This window comes from Lethenteron reissneri, chromosome 8 (genome assembly GCF_015708825.2).
Source record: "Lethenteron reissneri isolate LAM-NWPU_2019-01 chromosome 8, ASM1570882v1, whole genome shotgun sequence".
Classification (NCBI taxonomy): Eukaryota; Metazoa; Chordata; class Hyperoartia; order Petromyzontiformes; family Petromyzontidae; genus Lethenteron; species Lethenteron reissneri.
Window position 1 is genome coordinate 1,394,030 of NC_083786.1, and position 21,524 is coordinate 1,415,553.

General features: G+C 46.4%; 2 protein-coding genes across 3 annotated transcripts in view; one reads left to right on the forward strand and one right to left on the reverse strand.

Annotated features, from left to right (window-relative positions):
- The window catches only part of LOC133359663 (protein S100-A1-like), a 450,535-nt gene that overhangs the window by 172,711 nt on the left and 256,300 nt on the right, over nucleotides 1–21,524 (reverse strand). The gene's annotated exons all lie outside the window — the stretch shown is intronic.
- The window catches only part of LOC133359613 (spectrin beta chain, non-erythrocytic 1-like), a 152,559-nt gene that overhangs the window by 13,894 nt on the left and 117,141 nt on the right, over nucleotides 1–21,524 (forward strand). For both annotated transcript variants that reach the window (XM_061578084.1, XM_061578091.1), the window contains exon 2: nucleotides 11,948–12,060. The gene's annotated coding sequence lies outside the window, so the exon portion shown is untranslated. The remainder of the gene's footprint in view (nucleotides 1–11,947; nucleotides 12,061–21,524) is intronic.

The following is a 21,524-nucleotide window of genomic DNA, read 5'->3' on the forward strand; positions in this document are numbered from 1 at the left end:
GGGCACAGGTGGTGCATCAGTCAGTCATCTCGGTCATCTCAGTCATTCGACCCGTGGCACCTGGGTCTGCCCTGTGACCTACTACCAGCGGGCGTTCGACACTTCACGTGGCCTCAAGGTGCACATAGCCTGGCACAAGCGTCGTGTCACCGCTACTTAGTGGCGAATGGCGGTTGTTGTTGTTGTGTGTGTGGCCCACGTCTGTCTGTGTGTGTGGCCCACGTCTGTGTGTGTGTGTGGCCCACGTGTGTGTATGCGGCCCACGACTGTGTGTGTGTGTGGCCCACGTCTGTGTGTGTGTGCGGCCCACGTGTGTATGTGTGTGTGCGGCCCGTGCATGTGTGGCGTTTGTCTGTGTCTGTGTGTGCGGCCCGCGTGTCTGTGTGTCTGTGTGTTTGGCCCATGTCTTTGTGTGTGTGTGTTTGGCCCATGTCTTTGTGTGTGTGCGGCCCACGTGTGTGTGCGGCCCGCGTGTGTGTGTGTGTGCGGCCCGCATGTGTGTGTGTGTGTGCAGGGGCGGTAGTGTAGCAGTTAGCGCACTGCGCTACGAACCCGGGAATCCTTGTGTTCAATTCCCGCTCATGGCCAACACCTATGACGATTATCTGGGCCGACCCTGGGCCTCCCCTCGGTCGACTCAGCCTCAAACGAGTACCTGGTGTGGTGTGTAAACATTGTCGCTGGGAATACAAAGACGGATGGGCGTGGTGCTGGTCACTCACCTCCATGGCGTGCCGTACTGGCCTTAATAGGTGCTCGCAAACAGCCCTGGCCCCAAAAGTATAGTAAGGCTATAGGGAGAGGCATATTTGTATTTTGTCTTTAAGATTGAATTCCTTTGGGGGTAACCTTGTCTCAGGGGGGCATACAAACACTCAGGGTGGGGGGTGGTTAAACTTTAAACGAATGTTAAACTATAATAAAGCTTTATTTTGGGTTAGATCGCGTAAATATAAATGTGTCGTTAAACCCGCCACCACCCGACACAGACAATCAGTAAGATTTGTTACGTTAACAGAACGTGTCAATTTAGTTACTGGTTCAGCCCACCGGTGTTTCGCTGGTAATTACATCCATCATCATCATCAAGATACTTTGCCAGAAATCGCCCGACGATGATGCTGGTTGTTGTAATTACCAGCGAAACGTCACGGTACTCAAATAGTAAATGTCGTGGGTTTACTCTCCAACACGCCGGTGGCTGAAGTTGCCACTAATTGGCACGGTTTTTTTACGCGACAAACCTGACTCATTGGCTGTGTCAATTAGTGGTGGCGGGTTTAACGACACATTCATATTTACGTGATCTAACCCAACAAAATCGAACCTATGTGCCATACTGAATGTTGAACTCTGAACACGACGAGTCATGATGGGATCTGCTCGTGTCTAAGAGGGCATCTCCTGCCTGAGCCGTCTCACTCCCTGAGTATATGAGGAGCGCCTGCGACGGCTTGAGTCCGCAAACAGCGCTCCGGGGGGCTGCGTGATTTACGCTGCGAGCTTGGCTCCTCGTTTGTCATCTCACTACTGGATGCTGTTTTTCATGTCACTATCGGATACTGTTCGTCATCTCGCTACTAGGTGCAGCTTTTCGTGTCGCTACTGGATTCAGTTCGTCATGGGGCCAAGTTTGCTCCAGTTGCATGTGGTTTTTGTGGAACAATATTTGCATCTGACTGGCATTTTAAAACAATTTATTTCCCAGACAGGTTTAAATGGAATTTTTTTATTCACTACTCGGTACAAACGTGAGAATGTTTCTTGAATTTCGATTTAAAGCTTTCGTGACTGCAGGGATTCATCTTCTTGGTTCTTTTGGTAAAGTCACGTAGAAGGAAAATAATAAAATAATAAAAATGAAACAATATATGTTATAAATGTGATGTTATAAAACGTAATATTATGTTTTATTTTTATAATATTATGTTATAAAACATAATATTATGTTTTATTTTTATTATTTTATTATTTTCCTTCTACGCGACTTTACCGAAAGAACCAAGAAAATGTTTCTTGAATTATACCTCAATGAAATTTTAGCTCAAAATTGGAATTTCCATTTCATTTTGATTTAGTTTCATTTTACATTCCATGACACTTTGTGTTGACTGTGTTACACTTTGTGTAGACTGTGTTACACTTTGTGGAGACTTTGTTACACTTTGTGTAGACTCTGTGTTACACTTTGTATTGACTGTGTTACACTTTGTGTAGACTTTTACACTTTGTGTAGACTCTGTATTACACTTTGTGTAGACTGTGTTACACTTTGTGTAGACTGTGTTACACTTTGTGTTGACTGTGTTACACTTTGTGTAGACTGTGTTACACTTTGTGTAGACTGTGTTACACTTTGTGTTGACTGTGTTACACTTTGTGTTGACTGTGTTACACTTTGTGTTGACTGTGTTACACTTTGTGTAGACTGTGTTACACTTTGTGTAGACTGTGTTACACTTTGTGTAGACTGTGTTACACTTTGTGTTGACTGTGTTACACTTTGTGTAGACTGTGTTACACTTTGTGTAGACTGTGTTACACTTTGTGTAGACTGTGTTACACTTTGTGTAGACTGTGTTACACTTTGTGTAGACTGTGTTACACTTTGTGTAGACTGTGTTACACTTTGTGTTGACTGTGTTACACTTTGTGTAGACTGTGTAACACTTTGTGTAGACTCTGTGTAACACTTTGTGTTGACTGTGTTACACTTTGTGTTGACTGTGTTACACTTTGTGTTGACTGTTACACTTTGTGTAGACTGTGTTACACTTTGTGTAGACTGTGTTACACTTTGTATTGACTGTGTTACACTTTGTGTAGACTGTGTTACACTTTGTGTTGACTGTGTTACACTTTGTGTAGACTGTGTTACACTTTGTGTAGACTGTGTAACACTTTGTGTAGACTCTGTGTTACACTTTGTGTTGACTGTGTTACACTTTGTGTAGACTGTGTTACACTTTGTGTAGACTGTGTTACACTTTGTATTGACTGTGTTACACTTTGTGTTGACTGTGTTACACTTTGTGTAGACTGTGTTACACTTTGTGTAGACTGTGTTACACTTTGTGTAGACTGTGTTACACTTTGTGTAGACTGTGTTACACTTTGTATTGACTGTGTTACACTTTGTGTTGACTGTGTTACACTTTGTGTTGACTGTGTTACACTTTGTGTTGACTGTGTTACACTTTGTGTTGACTGTGTTACACTTTGTGTAGACTCTGTGTTACACTTTGTGTTGACTGTGTTACACTTTGTGTAGACTCTGTGTTACACTTTGTGTAGACTGTGTAACACTTTGTGTAGACTCTGTGTTACACTTTGTGTAGACTCTGTGTTACACTTTGTGTTGACTGTGTTACACTTTGTGTTGACTGTGTTACACTTTGTGTAGACTGTGTAACACTTTGTGTTGACTGTGTTACACTTTGTGTTGACTGTGTTACACTTTGTGTTGACTGTGTTACACTTTGTGTAGACTGTGTTACACTTTGTGTTGACTGTTACACTTTGTGTTGACTGTGTTACACTTTGTGTTGACTGTGTTACACTTTGTGTTGACTGTGTTACACTTTGTGTTGACTGTGTTACACTTTGTGTTGACTGTGTTACACTTTGTGTTGACTGTGTTACACTTTGTGTAGACTGTGTTACACTTTGTGTTGACTGTGTTACACTTTGTGTAGACTGTGTTACACTTTGTGTAGACCGTGTTACACTTTGTGTTGACCGTGTTACACTTTGTGTAGACTGTGTTACACTTTGTGTAGACTGTGTTACACTTTGTGTTGACTGTGTTACACTTTGTGTAGACTGTGTTACACTTTGTGTTGACTGTGTTACACTTTGTGTAGACTGTGTTACACTTTGTGTAGACTGTGTTACACTTTGTGTTGACCGTGTTACACTTTGTGTTGACTGTGTTACACTTTGTGTTGACTGTGTTACACTTTGTGTTGACTGTGTTACACTTTGTGTTGACTGTGTTACACTTTGTGTAGACTGTGTTACACTTTGTGTTGACTGTTACACTTTGTGTTGACTGTGTTACACTTTGTGTAGACTGTGTTACACTTTGTGTTGACTGTGTTACACTTTGTGTTGACTGTGTTACACTTTGTGTTGACTGTGTTACACTTTGTGTTGTCTGTGTTACACTTTGTGTTGACTGTGTTACACTTTGTGTAGACTGTGTTACACTTTGTGTAGACTGTGTTACACTTTGTGTAGACTGTGTTACACTTTGTGTAGACTGTGTTACACTTTGTGTTGACTGTGTTACACTTTGTGTTGACCGTGTTACACTTTGTGTAGACTGTGTTACACTTTGTGTAGACTGTGTTACACTTTGTGTAGACTGTGTTACACTTTGTGTTGACTGTGTTACACTTTGTGTTGACTGTGTTACACTTTGTGTTGACCGTGTTACACTTTGTGTTGACCGTGTTACACTTTGTGTTGACTGTGTAACACTTTGTGTTGACCGTGTTACACTTTGTGTTGACCGTGTTACACTTTGAGTTGACCGTGTTACACTTTGTGTTGACCGTGTTACACTTTGTGTTGACCGTGTTACACTTTGTGTTGACTGTGTTACACTTTGTGTTGACTGTGTTACACTTTGTGTTGACTGTGTTACACTTTGTGTAGACCGTGTTAACTTTGTGTTGACCGTGTTACACTTTGTGTTGACGTGTGTACACTTGTGTTGACCTGTGTTACACTTTGTGTTAGACCGTGTTACACTTGTGTTGACCGGTGTTACACTTTGTGTTGACCTGTGTTACACTTGTGTGGACTGTGTTACACTTTGTGTTGACTGTGTTACACGTTGTGTTGACTGTGTTACACTTTGTGTTGACTGTGTTACACTTTGTGTTGACTGTGTTACACTTTGTGTTGACTGTGTTACACTTTGTGTTGACCGTGTTACACTTTGTGTTGACTGTGTTACACTTTGTGTTGACTGTGTTACACTTTGTGTTGACCGTGTTACACTTTGTGTTGACCGTGTTACACTTTGTGTTGACTGTGTTACACTTTGTGTTGACTGTGTTACACTTGTGTTGACTGTGTTACACTTTGTGTTAGACTGTGTTACACTTTGTGTTGACTGTGTTACACTTTGTGTTGACTGTGTTACACTTTGTGTTGACTGTGTTACACTTTGTGTTGACTGTGTTACACTTTGTGTAGACTGTGTTACACTTTGTGTAGACTGTTACACTTTGTGTAGACTCTGTATTACACTTTGTGTAGACTCTGTGTTACACTTTGTGTAGACTCTGTGTTACACTTTGTGTAGACTGTGTTACACTTTGTGTTGACTGTGTTACACTTTGTGTAGACTGTGTTACACTTTGTGTTGACTGTGTTACACTTTGTGTAGACTGTGTTACACTTTGTGTAGACTGTGTTACACTTTGTGTAGACTGTGTTACACTTTGTGTAGACCGTGTTACACTTTGTGTAGACCGTGTTACACTTTGTGTTGACCGTGTTACACTTTGTGTTGACCGTGTTACACTTTGTGTAGACTGTGTTACACTTTGTGTAGACTGTGTTACACTTTGTGTAGACTGTGTTACACTTTGTGTAGACTGTGTTACACTTTGTGTAGACTGTGTAACACTTTGTGTTGACTGTGTTACACTTTGTGTTGACTGTGTTACACTTTGTGTAGACTGTGTTACACTTTGTGTAGACTGTGTTACACTTTGTGTTGACTGTGTTACACTTTGTGTTGACTGTGCTACACTTTGTGTAGACTGTGTTACACTTTGTGTAGACTGTGTTACACTTTGTGTTGACTGTGTTACACTTTGTGTTGACTGTGTTACACTTTGTGTAGACTGTGTTACACTTTGTGTTGACTGTGTTACACTTTGTGTTGACTGTGTTACACTTTGTGTTGACTGTGTTACACTTTGTGTAGACTCTGTGTTACACTTTGTGTAGACTCTGTGTTACACTTTGTGTAGACTCTATGTTACACTTTGTGTTGACTGTGTTACACTTTGTGTAGACTCTATGTTACACTTTGTGTAGACTGTGTTACACTTTGTGTAGACTCTATGTTACACTTTGTGTTGACTGTGTTACACTTTGTGTAGATTCTATGTTACACTTTGTGTTGACTGTGTTACACTTTGTGTAGACTGTGTTACACTTTGTGTAGACTCTATGTTACACTTTGTGTTGACTGTGTTACACTTTGTGTAGACTCTGTGTTACACTTTGTGTAGACTCTGTGTTACACTTTGTGTAGACTCCTGTGTTACACTTTGTGTAGACTCCGTGTTACACTTTGTGTTGACCGTGTTACACTTTGTGTAGACCGTGTTACATTTTGTGTTGACTGTGTTACACTTTGTGTAGACTCTGTGTTACACTTTGTGTAGACTGTGTTACACTATGTGTAGACCGTGTTACATTTTGTGTTGACTGTTACACTTTGTGTAGACTCTGTGTTACATTTTGTGTTGACTGTATTACACTTTGTGTAAACTGTGTTACACTTTGTATCATGCAGTTCTCCATACCCAGGTCTCCCTTGAAAGAGAGACTCCCCCTGTTGTTAGGTAAATGTTTTGATTACTTTATTTTACATTTTATATCATGTTTATTTCTAAAATTGTAACACTTTCTGTCTTGTGTGTCTCGTGGCCGAATCACCCTTGAAAAGGAGCCATATAACTCAATGGGTTTACTTCCTCAGATAATAAACTTCCGATTCTGGTCTCTGTTGACCACAGGCTCAGTGACAACCAAGCAAGGCAATTTGACTTTTTTTAAATGAACGTCTGCTATATGTCCTTTCCAAATTTTTTGACATTTTCATGCAACTGACATTAACACAATTGCTTTCATTTCAATGTCCCAGCAAATCATACTTTGTGAAACTTACCTAATTATATATTTATTTCTGTTCAGACGATCCTCAACCAATGTGCAATTTCCACAGTCATCCCCCTGGCCTTTAGAAACGAGGCTTCACACAAGCTGATGTTCCGATATCTGATACAGCGCTAAGGCCTATAGCTGCTATAAATACCTGCCCACACTCACCGAGCTTCTTACCGTGGTCTCTGAGAGCATTTCAAAAACAAAATTGATTCAGACAATCAAAAGTTTGCCTCGACCGAGTTGTGTCTTCAAGGTTTCCTTCGTGTCCCGGGTGTCTAATGCCAACCGCGGATCGAGTTGGCCTCCTTGCGAGGGCCGACTGACAGGCGAGAGGCACTTGTGGCTAACGTCACAGCGATTGCCCCCGTAGGTAGTCCAGTTGGCTCTTTTAGCACTTGCTTCCACCCTTAATTACACCAAACACTCACCGTTTTCCCTCCTTCGTTTGGCTGTCCAGCTTCAAGATGTGCGCGTGTGTGTGCGCGCACCTCTTTTACACCCTCTTTCAATGCTTTTTAAAATTTCAAAATATGTTTCTGGCACAAAACAGATCTGTATCTGCTGGACGCTCTTGAAATTGCCTAAATGCATTTTTTGTAAGTGGCGTTTACTGAACGTCCGTTTGTTTTTCATTAGGGAAATTGCACCGGAGTTTGGCCAAACTCTTCAAATTACTGTTTACATTTTTTTAATTGCTTGATTATTTTTTGGAAACAAGTAAGAAAAAATCCAAGTGCCCTATTTCTGTCTCCGCTGCTTTAGTGGCCTCAAGAATGCATTTGGAACGTTTGCGTTCTTTTTTGGCAGGGCTATTTGTTTGTCTGGAAGCTAATTATCATCGTGACTGACTTTGCAATTTTCAAGGCCCCATTCTGTTTCGGCGCCTCTCAGACTCGTTTAGCTGCGCGCCATCAAATCCCACGAGGTCCATCTGCGGTCCGCTGACGTGTGCAGCTACTACGGTTAATGATGACTTGCCACAGCATCTTTGATTGGGCAATGGTCCGCTGACGTGTGTCGTTCTGACGGTTGTTCACAGCGTGCGAGCGTCTTACCCCGGTCCGTGCTCCGCTTACAAAGAAGCAATTTGGTAAAATGGTTTTGTTAAATGGTGAATGATAAAACAAAACTAGTGTCTTACTCAAAAGGGCACATGGGTGATGCCGATCTCCAGCTTACATCCTTCATAGATGTGTGGACATTCCACATTATTATGGCAGGGGAAAGTCTGTAAACTAAACTGTAAACTATTTTTATTTAACCAAGTAAGGCCCACTGAGCGTTATAGCTCTTTTTCAGAAGTGAACTGAGCACAAATGACAGCTCAAAGAAGTGGCTTATCATGTGGAAATTTAGAGCAAACAAATACTCTAAATGCATGTTTCTAAATGTGGAGGGAAAAAGCGAAGGACCCAGAGAAACATCCACGCGACCACGGGGAGAACACAAAAACTCCAAATATACAGGCGTCAGGATCGGGATCGAACCCACGACCTCTTGCATACCAGGCGAGGGAGATAACATCTCACCACCGTTGCACGATGGTTGTAAAGAGGATAACCACTGCTGACTGCCCATAGAGTGGTACCCATGTGAACGAATTCACAGGGATGAAGCATTGGACATATATTTAATATTTATTTCAAACATGCCAATTCTAATATTCTACAGATAATCACTGGAAATGCCCTGGGACATGCTGCCGAGTACGAGCGACAATTCGCTGCGTAACGCGCTGTCCTCGGCACCGTTACTACTCGGCCCGCAGCGGTGGAGCTACTCGGCATCACAAAATGTGACAATCGCTGCAGGAAGGGAGCAAGGGGCACCGTCGAGGAGGCACGCAGATGACCGCTGACATGGAGAGGCGAGGAGGCGACATAGGGAGAGATGAATGAGAGGGGGGATGCGGGTATGAAGTGCAAGCGCCATCATCAGAGATGGAGAAGAAAGTCCGAGCTTGAGAAGCAAGCATTGCGGTCACCGCTGGATCCTTGTCATGCACGAGAATGCGGGATGACGCTCGGTTACTCGGTAGCCATTTTTAACCCAGACTGGCCACGGCACAAGCCGGAGGGGCGGTTTTCACTTTACTCCGCGGTCGCTCGCGAACGCGAGACGTGGCGGTGCGCACGTCGCTCTAAATGGCCACCACCCGGCCGGCTCACCACCCCCACCCACCCACTCCAGGTGCTCGGCTCGGGTTTTGTTCTCCGCTCCCCTTAAATCGTTTCCCCGTTGCTCTCCCACCACCGCCGCCGCCTTCCTCGGCAGTTCCTCCTGCACCCCTCCCCACCACCCGCCAGGCGAATGCGTTTCTGCTGTTGTGCAGAGTCCTGCAAAACGACCCGTGGTTTAGACGTTTAAAACGTACAAACGGTGTGGTTTTCCCCCCTCCTCTCTAAAATAAAAAAAAATGTAGTATGGGTATGATGTAGGTATGTATGTTGAACTTATTTCTACGCTGTGCGTAGCCAATCGTGCTTAATCGTAGACGTGGGTGTAGGTGGTGCAAGCATATTGCTTGGAGCTTTGGAGCAGTTAGGTCCGATTAAGCGGTCACGTTGTAATCTTCGACATTCGTAACGTGACAAACGATGACTTTTTTTTTCATATTTTGTGACGTTTTGTCGATGATGTCTAAAAGCGGAGGGAAGGGGTGCGTCTTGATTGTTCTCCTCTTAAGTTTCCGATGACAAAACAACACGTGTGGGACCCAATCCCACGTACGCACGGTAGTCCTGCGTGCGTGCGTCGGCTCTTTAGGCCACCAACGATATTTAGGATCGCCCTCTCGAAAGTTATGCTGTCGATAGGTGACTCGCAAACAGGAATGTAGGTTAGTAGGCTGCACATTGCAAAACAGCACCGTGTTTACCGGGTGGTGGACGGTAAACTCAGAACATTAACAGGCCGATGGGAACACCTTCCTGGTGGCAAATTCAAGAGACAAGCCACAGTAGCGTGACTGTGGCCATGCGACACAAAGTGTGGACCCTTTAGTAAACCCACTGTGGTCTGGCGCTCCTTCAGCAGTGTAGGAGGAACAGCATAACTACACGAACTCTCTGTCCTGAAGCCCTCTCGTCGTGGCGAGCAGCAGACCCACGACATTGGCATCTGGCTCCTGAAAATATTTCTGCTGCCATCATACGCAATAATAGACTGTGTGACGGACCGGTTGTGTCATTCATCACTCGAGGTAGTGTAGTGCAGCGGTTAGCACGCTGCGCTATGAACCCAGTGACCCGAGTTCGATTCCCGCTCACGGCCACCAACACCAGTGACGATTATTTGAACCGGTCCGGAGCCTCCTCCACCTGACAGAGCTCATTTAAAGTGCCATTTTATGACTGCTTCAGCACACCGGTGCAGTGATGTTGGAGAGCCATCCGTTCGCGTTTAACCATTGGGTGCAGAGTCAACTCTGGTTGCTCCAACAACCAGGATCATCAGCCTAGCTGCCGGGATCGCGAAAATGTCCATCCAATCCTGGGCCTTAAATATTTTTTTCTGCAGATGTCTGGAAGCACCATCTCATACTTAGGTGGAAATGGCCGTGTTGATGCAATGCGGATTAATGAGGGCTACTTATTTAAGCGCTTTCTGGCCAAGCGGGTGGCGGGTTTTTTTCCTCGGTAAAAAAACCCGCAGAGAAGGAACGCTGCCAGATGCGAGCCCTGCACGTCACGCTGTGCTCCGTCTGGATCCGTCCTCTGGGACGTCCACGCATTCTGCCGCCCTGTGCTTTGCCTTGCTGCCACGCCGCGCGCACAAAAAAAAGTAAAACCTGCAGCGTTCACAAATTCCCCGCAACAGATGTAGGCTTGAGAAGCCAAAGAGTGCACGGTTATTATCGTTTTTGAAAAAGAAAGTGGAATGGTTTCTGGCAGAGTCTATTTTGGGCGAAATGTATGAACTGCGTAGTCGTGCATCTCGTTTGTTTGTAACATTCGATTCCGGAATGCTGCTGTTAGAATTCGCAGCTGTTTAGAGTGGATCGTGCGTGTGCATGTGCGTGCGTGCACGTTACACTCGCAGTGGAACGCGAGCTCAAATATTAACAAAACATGGATTTATTGCGAGAAGAAAAAGCAGGACAAAAATGTTTATGGGGAAAAAAATTTGTTCGCTTTTATTTTTGCCTTATTTTAATTTCGAACAATTCTTAACGGTTATCAACTGCTAAATGAAACCTTAAATCTCACACACAAAAAACTTTGGACATGCGTCTCGAGTAATCTTGGATGTTTTGGAGCAAGAGAATAGTCCGTGATGTCCTATCTTATTTCACATGCGCGTGACGACGGTTGCTGACATCACGGTCGCTTGTGGAAGGGGCCAATAAGGCAAAAGAAAAGCAGAGCTGATTTTGTCACCGCAAATGTTTGACAGGGAGGACAGAATTTATCCTCTTGGCCATGCTGGTTTGAGGTAACGTGGCTGTGAATTATGGACTTTCTCAATGCAACTATTAAACTATGTTTTATTTTACCAGGTCAGGCCCACTGAGCTATGCAGTTCTTTTTCAGAAGCGGCCTGGCCACAAATGATGGCTCAGCAAAGTGGCGTATCACGTGGAAATAAATAGCAGCCAAATACTCTAAACGCGTGGTGATGTTGATTCTAAATGTGGATGGAAAAACCCTTAAGGCCCGGAGAAAAATCCACAGGACCACGGGGAGAGAGACACGCAAACTCCAAATATACAGGCGTCAGAGTTGGGATTGAACCCACGACCTCCTGTATACCATGCGAGGTAGTCAACATCTCGCCACCTGTGGCACCCTCAAGGAGCTGCGCCAGGTTCTGGCGCGAGACAGGTTGCTGGGGTGGGCCCTGCACCACCGAACTTCTTTCGCGCCGCACGTAGCCAACCGCGAGAATCGGAGTGCGTGCGGTGGGGGTGGGGCACGGGCGACGTGGCGCCGCGTTTTCATCTCGCGGCCCAAGCTAGCAGCGGTGCCGCACCGCCGGAGGAAGGAGCGCGCAGTGAAATGTTGCGTCGCGGTGCCGTTGTCGCCCTGCCCAGGTGAAGGCGAGGAGCGAGCGAGGCGAGCGAGGCGTACACCGCGGGGGGAGGGAAGGTGGCCACGGACCGAGGGACCGAACCGTCAACTTGCACCCAGGAGGGCAGCAGTGCCGGTGAGGACACCCTCGCCTCCCCCCTCCCCAATTGGCTCTACAATTAGACCCAGGGGTTGGCCACCCTGCGGCCCGCTCGCCGCTGCCGTCTGTGAGGCCGTGCGGCGAGCGGCCCGCGGGACCGTCGCGGACATCCGTTGGTTCCTTCATGGCTTGCGCGACACAGAATTTCAAAGCGTTCGGAGAAAACGCAGAGAGTCACCACTTAGGGCAAAAGACCAATCTCTATGCATGGACACACACTATCACGGCCCACCCCACTGTTAAGTATGAAGAACAGGTGGTTAAGTTGTGTTCCAATAAATATCTCATAACTATATTGTAGGTGAATGATTATCCGCGCCGGCTTACGCAGCTGGCCCTTGACTGAATCCGCCGCTTGCTGGCGTTAAGGGGCACTCGGACTACGTAGTTACACGGGGCAATTTTACTGCCGTTAATAATGCACACGCGCGTGTGAGGTACAGGAGAGTGGCCCCGTGTGTCGTACCCATGGCCTGTAACGTCTCTCACCCCCCGCCTCCTCTCGTACCTCCTCAACCGCTCCTCGCCTAACCCAACGCAAATTCCCCCCAATGCGTTGTTTCTCTCCCGACCCTAGCTAATCCATACACGTTCCGGGGCCTTTTAGCGGCTTCAACTATGATCACCAATCCTCGCATCCCGCGGGCGGTCGGCGGGTCGAACGTGGGTGGCGCGCATCGCTTTTTGATGGGTTGATGGTGACTGGTTTGCAGGTATGGAGAGGTTTTTTGAACCACTGAATTCCACTATTTTATTCCACTGGACATTTCCCCCGTGAATAAAATAGACATTTATGAAAATGAAATCAATTTCCCCTCGCTAGCATTCATCCAGCTGAGTTTTTGGATCTCACAGTATGGGTGGTAGTGGAGTCCATCGGTAAGTTCTGCATTAACTATAGACAATAATCACAATGTTTGGTGGAAAAGCCACGTTAATTTTAACCTGTTCCCAATATCCTGTCGACTGATAAACATTTTGTGAAATAATCACCGGAATTATTTTAACCTTTCAACATACCGCCGTGCTATTTAAGAGGGACCCCCTATACACAATGCGGCACACATTCTTAAAGACTTCCCTGAAGACTATTGGGCTCTCACCAAAGATTCGGCGGTGGTGCCTGTTGTCATACACAGCCCACATAGACGGATGAAGCAATCCAGTCTGAAAATAGAGAGAGTGCAAGTTATCATTGGCTGGCCTCTGCAGATAATAATCTGTGGCCCAAACCCTATTGTGTACGTGGTTGCAGGGTTCATCATCACCGATTCACCATTTAACGTCCACAAGTGCTGCTTGGTGGGTTAACCAAAATGTCGCTCTGATATGCTGGGAAACACCTCCCCCCCCTCCCCTTTGCAAACAAGAAGCGTCCATTAATGTTCAATATTGCAATGAATTGATAAAGAATAATTCGATTTGGTTCAGTTTTTTTTAATCTGGATTCAAATCAAGGACGTCCGTTTCCATGTTTTATAGCCAATGGCCAGCATCTCCTTTGTCATGGCAATTAAAGGCAAGCCACAGTAGCTTGATTGTGGACCGTATAACAATCCACCGTTGTCTGCCTTCCCTCAACGGAGGAAGAGCAAAACTTACCCGAACCCTCTGCCGAAGCCCTCTCGTCGTGGCCAGCAAGCCCCGACATCGGCATCCAACTACTGGACGTATTGCTGCTGCTGCCGTGCGCAGGGCACAGAACAGAATCTTTGTTCGTATGTAGACAGTGGCGGGCATATTCCAGGCAGCCTAAGAATCCTTGGAAGGTGGCATCTGCTGATGGGGTTTTGCTGTTTTTAGACGCAGTGCAGTGCACGCACGCGCGTGTGTGTGTGTGGTGTGACTTTGAAGTTGGGCCACAAGGAAACCACCGCACGGGCACACCACCGATGTGGCAGAGCGACAAGGGTGGGGGGCCCTGACGTCATACCACAAGCTGCCACCTAGCTGCAGGAAGAGCAGCAGCAGCATCAGCAGCTAATGGGGGTGGGGGGGGGGGAACGATTGCCATTACTGCAGTCAATTGCCTTTGTTTTTTGCAGATACAACAACAACAAACCAGTGACTCTGGCTGACCCCTGTGGTCCATTTTCATCATTGTAACGTGTCGTGCGTGTGCAGTGTTTACCTTGGAGAGCAAGAGGTGCAGGCCTGTGGGTTTGACAGTTGCAAGGTGTATTTGAAATATGAGGAATCTGTTCCAGTGTGAGTCCACTTAGCTGCCAACGCCGCTAGAAATAGCGGTGACTCACCGAAGTGACGTGTAAGGGTACGAACGCAAATGACATTGTAAGATGCCTGTGTGGGCCAGCGGTCAGCTGCTACCCACTGAGCCCGTTGACACGCGGCTGGTGGCGTTTGTGAGGCACCGTGTTAAAAGCGTAGCGGTCGGCGCTACGCTGCGCTACGCTGCGCTACGAACCTGGCGACCTGGGTTCGATTCCCGCTCACGGCCAACACCGGTGACGATTATTTGAACCGGTCCTGGGCATCCTCTAGGTCGACTCAGACTCAAATGAGTACTTGGTGCGATACATAAATATCGCCACTGGGGAGACAAAGGCAGCCGGGACGTGGTACTGGCCACCCACCCCTCGTGTGCCATGCCGGCCTTCATAGGTGCTCGCTAACAGAACTTGCCACTACAGTCTGTTAAGGCTACACGGGGGATCTTTGTTTTAACGCGGTATACATTCTATCTTAAAACGGCATGTTACGACTTTCCATCGAAGTATTTTATTGTTTTATTTTCAATACAGATTATTTTCAAACCCCATGATTTCCAGTCATTCCATTTGTGTCATACTATGCCACGAATCTATATTTGGAACTCCCCTTGCATGCAGTGCGGCCAGCTGATGTTCAGAGAGCAGTCCGCTGAAGCAGACATCACAGCGTTACATCTCAAGCACCCTCAGTAGCGTTGTGTCCCACTCCACGTTGTGCGCCCGCATGTGCCCTGTAGACTATTCATCCCCACGTGCCCTGTAGACAGACAGCATGGTGAAGTATGGTCAAACAAAGCTTCATTACCAACGCATCATGGGAAGGTCTTCAGTTTTCAATAAATTGACATGGTTATAAATTGACATATGGCTATACATTTATAGCCATTGTAAATGTTGTGGATTTGCTCTCCGACACACCGGTGTGTTGAACTAGTAACGAATTGGCACGTTCCGTATACGTGACAAACCTTACTAATTTGCTGTGTCAGGTGGTGGCGGCTTTAACGACACACATTTATATTTATGCGATCTCACCCAAAAAAACCCCCTCTATTATGGATACATAACAATGATCGTATTAGTCTGGGCGAAGTCGGCAGCGGAGGTTTGTATGCGGGTGGAGCGTGGGGCGCTCGAGCTCCGTATGGGGAGGCACCCGGGGGGGTTGGGGCAGGGGGCAGTTGCAGCGCTGGGCTGGGTGGGTGTCGGGCCAAGTGTGGTGGGTTTTTTTGCGGCGTTAATGGGGCCAGAAACCCAGGAAATGCCATTGGCTGGCTGGGTAAAGGCGGCGGGGGAAGGCAGACTCCGTGCTGTCGTTTAGTCGCCGGCGTCGCCTCGTTAGTGCGCACTGCGGACAGACGCAGGGCAAACCGCCTCCTCCTCCCGGGCCGAGTGGAGCCGCGGTGACGGCCGCGCGCTCGGAGATGGCAGCTGCACCATGGGACTGTTGACGAAGCATGCAGCGCATCTCATGAGACGAGGATGAAGCAAAGCTCGAGTTTAGAAGACGACGCTAATAGGTGCCGTCTGTTGAGTACATTTTTTAGACAACGGGAATAGTTATGGCAATGGCAGCACCGGTGATACGTGATGTGAGGCAAATCTGCCGTGGCATTTATAACGTTTGTAGCTGCTTGGGTGAACTTGTACCGATATATGACAGGTGAATTTCTGTAACTCTGAGCAAGATCTGGACATTTTTACTTCGTGTCTATATTCGTTTATCTGCACGCACGTGAGGTGGAGCGGCCGACACGTCGCGGCTGCTTAAGCTAATTCAGCAAGATATTAACATTGAGCTTCATAGCGAGGACGTCTCGCATTATCGAGAGCAGACGGGAAGGGATGGGCCAATGCTGTCAAATGCAGCACCGATTCGGAGCCGGCGGTGCGTGATATCGTACTGCGTGGAGGCGATGCCATCCTTGCCGATCTCGTCAAGGAACATAAACCATCATTACACGAACTCCGGTCATCGTCGCCAGCAGCGGCTTTTGGCGAATCATCGAACCAAGACGGTCCACGCGTGAAGCGCGTTCAAAAGTGTGAATAGCTCCAGCCAGTGGAGCTATTCACTTTTACATCATCTAGATTGACTAACTCACTTCTTTCGAACTGCTGTTTGTGTTTAGTTTATTGTCCTTCCCCCGCACCTCCGCTTAGCACTGTGGTCCATGTACGGTGGGAAAGAAGTGCAACATAATACATTCTAAACTAAACTTTATATTTTACCAGGTAAGCCCCAGCTGAGCTTTGTAGCTTTTTTCCAGAAGCGACCTGGCCACAAATTAAAGCTCAAAGAAGTGGCTTATCGTCCAGTGGAAATTGATAGCAGCCAAATACTCTTAAACGCATGAGGGAATAACCGGGGGACCCGGAGAAAAATCCACGCGACCACGGGGGGAGAACATGCAAACTCCACATACGCATGCGTCGGGGTCGGCATCGAACCCACGACCTCATGTATACCAGGCGAAGCAGTTAATATCTCGCCGCCGTGGCGCCCAGGTCATAAACAATAGACTCAGTGTAACTGTTTATACTTGTTTGTAGTGGGTAGGAATGTCACTATGTGAAGGGGCCTATTGAATAAAAAGCCAATACGCCTTTGCAGTCTGGATGTTTTGCAGCATTCCTACAGGAGTAGGCAAGCGTGTTCGGAATCCCAGGAGAATTTTCTTTGTACCACATTTCACAAGGTACATGTCAAAGATGTTATTGCGTCATATGTGGCGACAGACCCATGCCATTAAAGCGCACATACCACACTTGTAAACCTCGTGCAGTCTCCGATGCCTGACTACTACAATCATAACAAACCTTTGTACACATGCTGACAAAGATCCCCCGTATAGCCTTAACAGACTCTTAGGGCGAGTGCTGTTAGCGAGGAGCACCTATTAAGGCTGGCACGGCACATAAGGGGGTGGGTGGCCAGAACCACGCCCGACCACCTTCGTCACCCTAGTAGCGATACACACCACACCTTATACTAATTTGAGGCTAAGCTGACTTAGGGGAGGCCCAGGACCGGTTCAGATATTCTTCACCGATGTTGGCCGTGAGCGGGAATCGAACTCTGGCTAAGAAGTCCAACGCACATACGTACTGTCGACGGCGTTGAACAACAGAGGCCTCGCATGGTCCCGCGGGAGCTGAGGCCGTGCCCCGCGGGCATGAGCGTTCAGCCACTGGGTTCGTGAGGTCGCCAATGGTGACATCTCTTGGGAATTCCCAGGAATCTGTCATCTGCTGCCCTTCTCTCTCACTAACCCTACACACGTACAGTACCTATCCCTGCAGCACAAACAGCAGTACTTCGTGGTGTCATATGAGCAATCAGTGGGTCAGACAGGGCAGAAATATTGACACGAATTTAGTTGTTAAACTGCATTTCAAACTTCCACCGTTACCCATATAAGCGCGTGGGTAGTGTGGAATACATCTTGTTCAGAGTGCAGTCAACAAACACAGGATATTACTCTGAACGTTTAGAGAAAAAAAATTATCACTCAACTTGACTACGCGTGAATCCAATGATGAGTGTCTTGTTGCGAGAGGATGAATGTGAGTTTTACTGCATCATGAGACATTCGCCAGCTAAGAATGTGAGATCTTCGCACTTCAGGGAGCCATGGTGGCTATGAGATGTTAACTACCTCGCCTGGTATACAGGAGGTTGTCAGTTCGATGCCTATCCTGACGCCTGCTGCTGTATATTCGGAATTTGCATTCTCTCCCTGTGGTCGCGTGGATTTTTCTCCGGGTCCTCCGGTTTTTCCCCCCACACTTAAAAACGTACGTTTAGAGTATTTTGACTGCTGAAAATTGCCACACGATGATGAGCCACTTCGTTGAGCTATCATTTGTGATAGCCAGGTCGCTTTTATAAATGAGCTACATTGTATAGCTCAGTGGGCCTCACCTGCTAAAATACACATGTTTTTAAATAGTTTAGTTTAATAGTTTCAACAGGGGGCGTCTATCCCCTGTGCGCTGCTGCTGCTGCTGCAGCGGTGCCGGCCACTGACGGACACTCACCGTGCGCTCCAAGTGAATCCAGAGTGCACACCTGAATGTAACTTTAAACCTTTAAAGATAAATACTAAGATCTGTATGAGATTAACCAAAAAAAAAACCGGTGGTTTCATCTGATTGGGCCTTGTCAGACGCCCCCATGGACCTGGCGTGTATATTTTGAAAATTTCCTCTGCCGTTGAATCGCCACATTGTCTGTTCCAATTAAAATTCCAGGGCGTGCCACGTTTCACATCTTAAGTTTATTTTCTCGTTTCCCTCTCGTGCGTGACACCTCCGCTTCGCCCAAAATGTTAACATCGCTGATGTCACCGCCAGTTTTTGGCATTATTATCCACACGAGTTGCAAATTGAAGTCTCCTCACCTGTACGATCCAATGCTGCATATGCCTCACGACCGCAATGGTCAAATTAAATTAGCGAATCGACACATTGCCACACGTCTGACGGCCGTAAACAGTCGCAGTTTATTCAAAGTGCGGATTATATCAAGTTAACAGAGTGCGGATTATATCAAGTTAACAAAGTGCGGATTATATCAAGTTAACAAAGTGCGGATTATATCAAGTTAACAGAGTGCGGACCGTCTGGACGTGTTTGCGGTATTTCTCGAAACGTTGCGGCATGTCTCTCCAAAGTTACAAAAAATGCAAACGGTCCTATTTTTAAATCCTTTATATTAAGTTCGCTTGCTTGCGTGCTTGGTTGCTTACGACCGTGCAAATCTTTCGGTCGTTTTTTAACCCACTTCCCATGATCCAATCGAGCTGACATTTTGCACACAGACTCGTTGTGCGAGACAATTAATGTTCGTGAAAATTTTTTTCCAAAATTTTACACTGTTTAGGGAAAACAAATTAAATATTTAATTACCAATTGCTTAATACTGGCAGACAATCATCGGACCCATAGGTGGCAGCCATCTCAAGCCAGAGGACGAGAGGACTCTAGCCGCCACGCATATAAAGGATTTATAGTGATACTTATTACATCATGACCGATAGACGGGTAAACTTCTCGGTGAGTCGCTCTCTGCTGCTGCTGCTGTGTGGGTCTCGCCCCCCGACAGTGGCTGAGTTGGCCAGTCTGATAACGATCCCAGATATTTTCGTCTTGCGCTGGAATGCGAGCCGCAATGTGCGATGTGTGGCTGCGGGATTGATCGCATCCTGTTTGCGTCCGAAACGGAAGCAATGCGGGGCCGTTCAAAACGGGGCGCAGACTTGTCTGGAAACTCCGTTGAAGTCGTTATCTCAACAAAACTAAAATTGCAGATGCAAGGTTTGCCGTGCACAACGCCACAACGGCCGTGTCTCGACCAAAAGGCATTAACGCTGTTCGTGCGATTCACTCCGTTGGTATATATATATTTGTACATCCCTCCGTTTCGGCACGCGTACAAGTAAAGTCGGGGGTTGGTAATAATTAAGCACTGCCTGGTTTTTTTCTTCTTAAAGGGCAACTTGGAACAGCTGTCACACCCACCACCACCGCATGTATAGAAGCCGGTTTATTCTGTTCTACCCCTACTCCGTGGAGACCACTGACATCATCAGCGGCTTGGCACGGCAGCTGCCACTGGAGGCGTGGGGCATGTGCGGAATGGCCAGTGCACTGGCCAACGGTGACGGGGGGGGGGACCAGTGGGCTGCAGGGGAGACCCCTGCTTGCCTCTGCTGCGGGGATCAATAACCAATCGTTTGTGGATGAGTCGCGCTGTGACTGTGCCCGATGACAAGGTCACGCGGGTTGACCGCCTGCTCGCTTCCTGCCAACCGCGATTGCGTGAGCAGCGGTGCAGGCGTTACAATGACCGATTGACGCGGGGTGGACATGATTACACATCGTCATTTAGCACGTGTCGCTTTCGGATACGCTTCTGCGGCCATCTGGGACGCTCTTCCTTCCGATATTAGGAAGCCATTGGGACCTATGCACTTTTAAATCTAGGTTGAAAGCTAATTTGTTTAGAACTGATTTTTGTGTGTAGTTTGTTGTCCTTTCTCCGCACCTCTAATTAGTACGTTGGCTACGTATGGAGCGAAAGAAGTTGAACATACCGTACATACATGGGAATGTGAGCTTGAAAGACGGCATCATCGCTTCGATTGCCTCTCCGCCTACGTTGAAATGCGCACGCCCCCACTCGCCTTGACCTCCTCTTTGTGCTTACGCTGCAGAAACTTTAAACTGCAACACAGACTACTGCACCGTGATCCGTACATTTGTGATGCTTTAAATACAACAATACGTGCTGAAATACACAAACACTTTAAGCCAGAAATGTTATCACAATTCTGTTTAGCGAATGCAGTAAGAGCGAAACGCTTAACTCACTGATGTCATATAATTTGCTATGTGTAATCCCATTTTTTGTCAACAAATTGGGATAAGTTACAATTGTACGTGTGATATTTTTTTATATACAGGGTGCTTCAAAAAATGTTTAAACACTTCTGAGAATTTGCAACGATACCACAAGAAATAACTCTGATAATGTGCACTGTCCTTGAAGTTGATTGGACCAATCAACTTCAAGGACAGTGCACATTATCAGAGTTATGTTTTTTGTTTGCATTATGACTGCAGGTATTGTGGTCTATGCAAACATGACTCCCTGTAAAAAGGTGTCAGTTTTGTTGCCAGATAGAAGGGTAAAAAAAACTATTATCATATTTTTACTGGCAAATGAGGTTCCAATGGTGTAAATGCTTACCCCGAGCTCTCATACTGTGATGGTGCATTGTCTTTGAGTTGTGCGCCTTTTGGCGTCATCTGGTCCAACCCATGTGAGACTAGGCTCTAAGGAAAGCTGTCTCGGGTGTGGACCAATCAACTTCAAGGACAGTGCACATTATCAGAGTTATGTTTTTTGTTTGCATTATGACTGCAGGTATTGTGGTCTATGCAAACATGACTTCTTGTAAAAAAAGGTGTCAGTTTTGTTGCCAGATAGAAGGGTAAAAAACCAATTATCATATTTTTACTGGCAAATGAGGTTTCAATGGGATACTTTTGTTATCATGTTACAGTGTATTATCCGTTCTTTTTCCAAGTGTTATAAAACATGTAAGGACCCTGGATATATGGAAAGAAACCAGAGAACCTAGAGGAAGCCATGCAGGATCGGGGAGAGACCTCCACATCGATAGGCGCCAGGGTCAGGAATAA